At 51.9% G+C, this 8,333-nt stretch overlaps 1 pseudogene; it reads right to left on the bottom strand.

Annotated features, from left to right (window-relative positions):
- Nucleotides 1-4,509: 4,509 nt before the first annotated feature.
- Nucleotides 4,510-7,865, bottom strand: LOC137145773 (H-2 class II histocompatibility antigen, E-S beta chain-like; annotated as a pseudogene).
- Between the last annotated feature and the right edge of the window lie 468 nt (nt 7,866-8,333).

Here is an 8,333-nt window from a genome sequence, read left to right as displayed (position 1 = left end):
GGAGCATGTCAGGACTTGGTCAGAGGCAGGGACGCTGTGCACCCATGAGAGGTGTAAGGCTCCAACACTTTGGAAACGATTTGTCAAGGGTCCCCATGGAGTTAAGCGTCCATCTCTCACGTCAAAGAGATTTTGGTGCCTAACTCCCTTAGACGCCTCTGAGAATCTCAGCCTGGAGAGCCACTGGGCTTCTCTCACCATAGGCTCTTTTGGAGGCCTGCCTTGGCCTGTTGTAAGCACTAATGTAGCAATCAATCAATTAATCAATCAATCTCTGGTAACATTTGGTTTCCAGTGGCTGTAATCTGGAACAGCGCACACCAGCAGTAGGCAGGAAGAGAGGAAAGATGTGACTATCCTGTCTAGGGCCACTACCAGGCCAAGGAACGGGACAGGCCCAGCAGTGCTGCCCAGGGGATAACTGCTGAATTGGAAGGGCTGGAAAGGAGACGTTATGTTGCCAAATGACCAAAAGAGGGAATTGAAAAGGCAGGTGAAGCTGTCTAATGGTGTGTAACTTTTGAGCACAGAGCACTGGAGAGCAGAGGACAGATATACCATGGAATGAATTTTGTGTACAGTAGCAGACCTTACGGAGGGAGAAATGGGCTGTTCTACGTGTGTCACCGGAGCCCAGAGTGGGAAAGAGGCAGCAATAGCAAAAAAAATCCACGAGAGGAGAGCAGAGCAACAGGCTCTCGGGCTGGGAAATCAATACTAGACGGCAGCAAGATGAAGGAAATGGGGGGGTTTGGCAGAAATACTGAGCAGTGACCGACAGATTTCAGTAGCCACTGCAGCCATGGGAAAGCTAGACTGTAAAACGGCCAGGAGTGGAAGCAGATTGAAAGGATGAGCTATGGGCAGCTATCTATTAGAAATGCCCACTAGCTGGCAGCCTCTATTGCATATTAATCGGGGGACAGTGCAATTGTATTGTAACAGGCCATCAGCTTGGACAGGCATCACTCCAAAATCTGAGTTGGTGTTTCATCATGATCTCAAATACTTTTCACATCGGATCATTAGACTAAAAAAAGAGACATTTACGCAAGCCCCATTGCACACGTCCCACTGGGCGTTGTTAGCCACAGAGCTTGGGAGACACAAAAGTAACCAAGTGGGAGAAAACTTGAAGAGGGAGGGTGTTAAAAAGCGTGAGGACTGAACACTGATACAGAGGCAGCATTTACACAAATCGAAGGACAGCCCCTTTTCCAAAGATAGATCAATGCACCTGCTCATCTCTTCAGGGAACTGCAGGTCTCTGCATTGAGAAAACCCAGCTTCTGCAGGAAGAGGAGACACAAGAACCTCAGCTGCGGGTCCTGGCTCCTGGTGTTAACCCGGAGAAGTAGGATCTCATCGCTTCAGGCTGGGGCTGCCCTGGGGTGACAGGTGAGCACCGACTCCCCGACAGCGTGTCCCTGTGTAGATGCTATCCCAGGTCTGGCCAGGAAACTTAGACAGCTCTCACGATCGAATGAGTTGACATGACCACAGATTAGCTGAGCAACGAAGGCACCCAGGCCAGGTTTATTGCATGCAGCACAACTGTAATTCCTAACCTTAACCTTAATCTTCAACCATATAACCTATGTCTAACCCTAACCCTAACCATAAACGATAATCCGAAATTTAACCCCTAATAATAACCACTAACCTTAACACATAACACCTGACCCCAAATCATAACAGCTAACCCTAATAAAACCCACTAAACCCTAAACTTAACCCATGACCATAACACTAATGGTAACCCTACCCCACCCCTAAACCTAACCCCTAACCACTAATCACTAACACTAACCCTACCCATAATCATAATACCTATTCCTAACCCTAATCCCTTACACTAACCCCTATCCATAAAATCTAACCCTAAACACTAACCATGACCCATATTCCTGACCTTAACCCTAACCATAACCCTAAATCCTAACCATAACCACTAATCCTAACCACTAAACCTAACCTTAACCCCTAGCCCTAACCCTAAACCCCATCCCTAACCTTAACCCCTAACCAAAACCGAGAAACATAACACTAACCCCACACACTAACCCTAACCCCTGACCGTAACTCTAATATCTAACCATAACACCTATGACTAACCCAAACCCTGACCCCTAACACTAATCCCTAACCATAAACACTAACCCTAACCATAACTGATAACCCTAAATGTAACCCCTAATACTAACACCTAACCCTAAATCCAAACCCTAAAACCTAACCCCTAACCATGACACCTAAACTGAACCCTAACCACTAATCCTTAACCGTAACTCTAACAGCTAACCATAACCCCAACCCTTAACCATAATTTTAACCCTAACTCCTACCCCATAAACCCAACCACTAACCCTATACCTATACCTAACCATAACATCAATGCCAAACCCTGACCCTAACTGCTAACCCTAACCCCTAACCATAACCCAAAACCCTAACCTTAACCCCAACCCCAGATCCAGCCATAACCCCTAATCCTAGCCCCTATCCTCTAAAACAGTGGTTCTTAACCTTTCCAAACTACTGTACCCCTGAAGCCTGAGTCCCACCCCCACGGGGCTGAGGCATGTAACTTAGTTTCATGGTGCCCCTGTGGCTCCAGGCAATTGCCTTTCTTGCCACCCCCAATACCAGCTCTGCACTTGCGACCCCTCTAAAACCCCAGGTTAAGAAACACTGCTCTAAAATTAACCTTTAATCATAATCACTAAATCTAATCCCTAACTCTAACCCCTAACCTCTAAATCTAACCATAACCCCTAACCCTAACCCCGTACACTAACCATAACTCTAACCCCTAAACAAACCCCCAAACCTACCCCCTAAAACTAACATTAACCCATAACCCTAACCCCTAACCATAGCCAATAACTCTAACCCCTTACCATAAAACTAACTCATAACTCTAACCCTAATCCCATGTTTTCAAACAAACTCGGTCTGTGATGTTTCTCACCGTCCCTGGAATGTGAATACAGAACACAGCCCCTCCTCCCCCACTCTTTGCTTGCACATCTGTAACCCTGCCCTTGGTATTTGCTTCTCAGGGCAACTCTGGGGGGCCCCAGTCTGTGACGGGAAGGCCCAGGGCATTGTCTCCTATGGCAAAGCTGACAAGTCAGTTCCCAGCGTGTTCACCAGGGTCTCCAAATACGTCTCTTGTATCAAGAAAACTCTGCACAAGCTGAAACCTTAGAGGGGAGCATCCATCTCCTCTAGCGTGACTGGAGAGAGAAAGGCATTGTAGAGGTATGGATGGATGGATGGATGGATGGCCATTGCAGAAGGATGGATGGACGTGGCAGATAAGAAGACAGAGACCTGGATATTGCAGAAGGAAAGATGGACAGAGAACTCCTGTATGTTCCAGAGAAATGAACAAACAACCAATCAAGCCGAGATCTCCCTCCAGGTAGAACTGACCTTGTTCCACCACCCACCTTCCCCGCCATGTTTGCTGGGTCATTCCAAGCCCTGCCTTGTCTGACCCCAAATAAAGTTACACAATTAACGCGTCACCTTCCCAGGCCCTCATTGACCTTGCCGACCCACAAAACCTGGAGCCGCTGCTGCAGCAGCTGGGCTGAACCACATGGGAGAGGATGGGTAAACGATGACTCAAGGGTGTATCTCAGAGTTGTTTTCTGTAGGCTGGACAATAGCAACTGGTCATTCCTGGCTATGGGCGGTGTTCCTTCGAGGGAGCTCACAGTGCAATCAGGCAGATTCAGTATTTGAGATACCCATAAAGGATTCATTCCTAGTCTTGGTCTGATAAATGCTGAGCTGGGGGTGTGCATTAACAACAGGAACAGAGATTCCCCCATCATGACATGCTGCCCTGCTTCTCTGGTCCCAGAGTTCAGTGTGGTCCCTGCCTTGGAACCTCTGTTCTCCACTCTTAATGCTAATGGAGATGCCTCCCTGTCCCATCTTCGATGCAAATGAGGTTAGGGGAGTTGCCTTAAGCCTGTCACCTGTGTCTGGAGGGGTTTAGGTGTGTCTCCAACTCCCTTTTCATTGCTTTGTAAGTTTTTCCTCTGATCAGTTCTGGTTCAGGCAGAGGTGGGGGGAGTTCTTCATGGGTCAGACAGGCTGTGTACTGCGCCAGGGTTCCACAGGAACACAGAGCTGACAGGTAACATGGGGAATCCAGTAACTGCAGGACTGGTGAAATTTAACACTTGGCATATTAAGAAATTAAATATTATTAAACAGTATTTTCAGTAGATGTAATCCTGAGCCATTAGTTGCATTATTTTGCAATCTAGAGAATTTCACTCTTCTATATGGTTGTTTAATGATATTTAGTTCATTATTTTGCCAAGTGTAAAATTTCCCCACTCTCCAGTCACTAGGGTTTGGTCCAAAGTGGCTGCAAACTAGCAAAAAGAGTTTATGGATGAAAGAGGAACGTTTTTGAATTCAGGAGCCTGCCTAGTTGGGGAGTATTGAAAGCAAAGGCAGTTTGGTGGAATCAGCAGAGGAGCCAAGATGTTTGGGACTAGTGTGTCGCTCTGAAAGCAACGGACAGAGAGACGTTGCAGGAACATGATGAAGCATTTCAACAGAAACCAGCAGCAGAATTACTTTCAGCCTGAATAAGCATCAAAAGCATCATATTATGAGAAGCAACAAAACAATGGGTGTTAATAAAGAGTTTCTAACCATTTTATATATGTACAATGTAGCAAATGTATTTTAAATGTATGAGACAAACTTAATTTCCTATCATGAAAGGGGAAAAAGCAAGAACAATGAAATGGGCTCTACCTGCTTCCGCAGACTCAGGAGCTGCACAGAGGAAGCCATGGGTAGCATCCGAGAAAACCAAGGAATGACGTGTCTCCAACAAAAGAACTTTGTTAAAGTGAAAATTGTACTGCAGCATCTTGCATCAAAAATGCACCACAAATTCCCCCATGGAGACTGATTGTGGTGCTGCTGCCTAGGTGGGGACAGAGAATGGAAACTGGGGGAGGTTTTTTGTGGGGGGTGGGAAGCTACAGGGCATAGCATGTTTGGAGGGTGGGAAGGAGCACACGATGGAGAGGTACTCCCCACCCTGTGACCTCAGGGATTCTGATCTTATCTGCCACCACCCAGCACCTTCCCATTGCCAGAGATGGTCCATGTGGCTCCAGTCCAGGTCGCCAGTCCTGGCACAGCCGGCTCCATGTCTGGTCACTCAGCGGCATCCGGGCAAGAAGGTGCTGTGGACACGGCGCCTCCTGCTGGCTCAACCGTGGCTGGAGCAGAGTCGAGGGTCCCTGGCTGTGTCTGCACCGGGAGATACAGCCCGTTCTGGCCTCCTGCAGGGGAAGCCCAATCAGGAATTGACTCACCTGGAGACCAGCTGCCCAGGGGTTACTCCTGCCCCCCTCAGCCAGGGTGTGTGAGGGCAACAATGGGGATCCCAGCCACAACAATGGGGATATCCAGCCACGGCTCAGAACGGGGCACCTGGGATCTCACGTGATGGTGAGAAGGCTCGGGGGGACATTAGGGGGCGCTGCGCTGCAAGGGGGCAGGGTAGAGGGGCTCAGATACGGGCACGGTGCTCAGTCTGGGGAGATGTGCTGCCGGTGGTGGGGGCTGAGTAGGGGGCTCTGTGCGAGGGGCAGGTGTGGGGGGCAGGAGTGGTGCTAGGGGTCGCTGTGTTGGCGGCACCACTCACTTTTCCTCCTCCTCAGATAGCAGCCCAGGGCCCCGGCTCCCAGGACAGCGAGGGAGGCAACAGCAATGATCACCAGGAGACCTGCCGAGATTGTGGCCTGGGAAACTGGAAATGCCCCAAGACAGACTGAGATATGGGTCCCTCAAAGTCCCTGTGCCCCTCCCCCTCCCATGGGTCCTGCCACGTGCCCTGATGGGCCTGGGCTAGCAACGCCCCCACCCTGGTTGGCTGTCCCCCCTGCCCACCCATCTGTCTGCCCTGCAGCTACACACCCCCTTCTCTGCCTCCCCTTCCCTATGAACCCCCCAAACCCTCTCTCCACTTCCCCCCTTGCCTCTCTGTCTACCCATCCCCTGGTTCCCCCCAAAGTCCTCCTCTGCATTTCCCAACTCCCTCTTCCCCCCACATCTCATGTCCATCTCCCCACTCAGTATGGGGTATCCCCACTGCTCCCCCCACCCTGCCCCCTTAGTACTCACCCCAGGTCACCCTCAGGGAGGCGTCCCCCAGGCTGCTGTGTCTCATCACACACATGTGCTCCGTGGGGTCGACCTCCTCCTGCCCCACTTAGATGGACACCTGGACCTGGAAGGTGGGGTCCCTGTTGGGCCGGATCCCACTGGTCACCTGCTCCACCTGGGCCCCCCCACTCCCAGGTCACCTCGATGTTACGGGGGAAGAAGCCCGTCATGTGGCAGACAAGGTGGGGTGGCCGGTCCTGGGTCCCTGGGACAAGGGCTACGAACGCTGCAGGCCAGGCTGTGGGGAGGGCAAGAAAGGGTCATGAGTCACAGGGACTGGGACAGCAGGGGCTGTGGGTCGGGAGTGAGGGGCACTGGCTGAGCTGTCACCTGTCTTCTGAACCGTGAAAGGTGCCCTCAACCCGATCAACACCCTGCAATGCTGGGGTGTGATGATTGTCCTCGCAGTGAAAGCCTCCCCTTGGCAGTTCCAGTGCTTGACCACGTGCCAGGCGGCCGGATGCACCAAGAACCAGCGGTTCTGGTCTGCCCGGTGCTGCAGCACGTCGTCCCTATTGAGGGAATATCGGGTGGTGGCTCGGGTGGCTCCGGTGCCATCATCCAGCTCACAGCTCTGCAGGATCTGCAGGTAGTAGGGTTCTGGGGGCAGAAAGTCTGTGTGAGCCCCTGAGCTACAGACCTGCTACCAGGGGAAGATGGGGGGACGAGGTTCTCCTGTGCATGAAACCCAGGAATTCTAACACCCAGACACGGCCCCCAGGCTCCCTCACAACCAGTCAGACCCCCATTTCTCTCCCAAATCTAGGCTAGAACCATGGAGTACCGGCTGCCAGTCCACCGTGTGCTAACCACTAGGTATCAGGGAAATCACTCCCCGCTGGTGTACCCTCCCTGATCTGAGCTGAGTGCTGGGGGACAGGGACTCACTCACTTTTGGGGAGCTGGTGTTCACCTCCCGCACAAGGGTCTGGTACTCGTTTTCCACCCAGGAGTCCCAGTTTATGCAGTTAGCTGTGCTCATTCTCCAGAACTGGTGGTCGTCCGGGGTGTAGCAGTTGCGGGCAGCCAGCTTGCTGGTGCCGCTGTCATAGGCTGAGAACATCAGGTTGTTCATGCTTATCACATTCAGCCACTTGGGCAGACCAGGGGCCTCCTGTGGCGAGATGAGCTGGAAACGGAAGAGACGGTGAACTCCTGCAGGAAGGAGAGAGACCAGATGGGAATGGGACCCAGGCACCTGGGACAGCAACCTGAGGGGTCCTTGCAGCGCCCAGCCTTGGGGGAAGATGCTGGGATGGGGAATGGGACCCACGCATCCGGGAGACCAGGGGTCACTTACCAGCCATGGTGACAGAGCAGAGAGACAGGAGCCAGAAGGAGACCGAGACAGGTTTGGCTCGAGGAGCCATTGACCTGGAGGGGACGGGACGTCCGCTCTACAGGCAGGGTCTGGGTCCAGGCCCCAGAGAGCTGGAGGGAGCATGGCGGCCCTTCCCTGCACTGAGCTGTCTGCTGCTTTGACAGGAAACACGAGAGGGGAAACCCAGACCCACAAGTGGAGCAAAATCCAATGCACACAAATCAGCCGTCCTTTGCCTGCCCGGTTCACTGCATCACAGGGAGCCTCGTTCCCCAGCAGTGCAACAAAAATCAAATCACTCCTGCTGCTGGCTCCAAGTTGTCTCTGTTATAACGTGTGTTTCCTTAATGGGGAAGTTTTTCTCTGAGTGCAGAAGAGCAATCCTAAGCCGCTCTGACCCCCAGCCATCCTTACAGTCGTCCGGGACTTTCCAGAGACATGGGACTTAGTGGGTCATGTCCTTCAGTCGAGGAGGTTGGATTGTCCTTGTCTTAGAAATGCTGCTGGAGTTGTTCTAGCTGCTCAGTGCTTCTGGCCCAGAAGCTCTGGTGTTATCAGCACTGACTGAGCCTGCCAAACCCCGTGTTACCAGGGACGGCCCTTTTTGAAATAGAAAATTGCCTGTCCCGTACTCAGTCAGTTCAGGGCACCTTTAACCTGTATTCCAACAGCAGGGTCCAGTTCTCACGGTGCATCTCTCCACTCCCAGCCCTTCGGTGCTGCACAGGAAACGAGCCAGGGAGGTGCTTTGTATAACTGTCCAGCTTTAACTGTGTAAACGGTAAAGAGGGGGAAGGGG

The sequence above is a fragment of the Emydura macquarii genome, unplaced genomic scaffold (assembly GCF_026122565.2).
Source record: "Emydura macquarii macquarii isolate MOO-44397 ecotype Brisbane River unplaced genomic scaffold, CSIRO-AGI_Emac_v2 contig_3633, whole genome shotgun sequence".
Lineage (NCBI taxonomy): Eukaryota > Metazoa > Chordata > Testudines > Chelidae > Emydura > Emydura macquarii.
This window is presented reverse-complemented; position numbering and strand designations above follow the sequence as displayed.